The 294-nt window shown below is 53.7% G+C and overlaps 1 protein-coding gene across 1 annotated transcript in view; it reads right to left on the bottom strand.

The window, feature by feature from the left end:
* The window catches only part of lmbr1 (limb development membrane protein 1), a 17,954-nt gene that overhangs the window by 11,295 nt on the left and 6,365 nt on the right, over positions 1-294 (bottom strand). The window lies entirely within an intron of this gene.

Raw genomic sequence — 294 nt, 5'->3', positions numbered from 1 at the left:
AAATGCTTTCAGGGACTTGAGCCTCATCCCTCACACGCTCTGTAAGGATGCATCAGGTCAGGCAGACATCAGAGAGAGGACGTGCCTCTGCTGGTCCACCTTAACAGACTGTCCAGTCTCTCAATCATTTATGGGACTCAAACCCTTATCTCTTCAGATCAGTTGGGGCAAAAGCTTCACTTGTCCCCCCCCCACTATCACCCCCACAACTGTGACAGCTGGTTTGATAGAACAGGATGTGGACAAGGAGACCCACCCCCCCCGGGGCAACCCCATCCGCCCGTTTTCTCCATC

This window comes from Cynoglossus semilaevis, chromosome 3 (assembly GCF_000523025.1).
Source record: "Cynoglossus semilaevis isolate Cse_v1.0 chromosome 3, Cse_v1.0, whole genome shotgun sequence".
In the NCBI taxonomy this organism is placed as follows: Eukaryota; Metazoa; Chordata; class Actinopteri; order Pleuronectiformes; family Cynoglossidae; genus Cynoglossus; species Cynoglossus semilaevis.
This window is presented reverse-complemented; position numbering and strand designations above follow the sequence as displayed.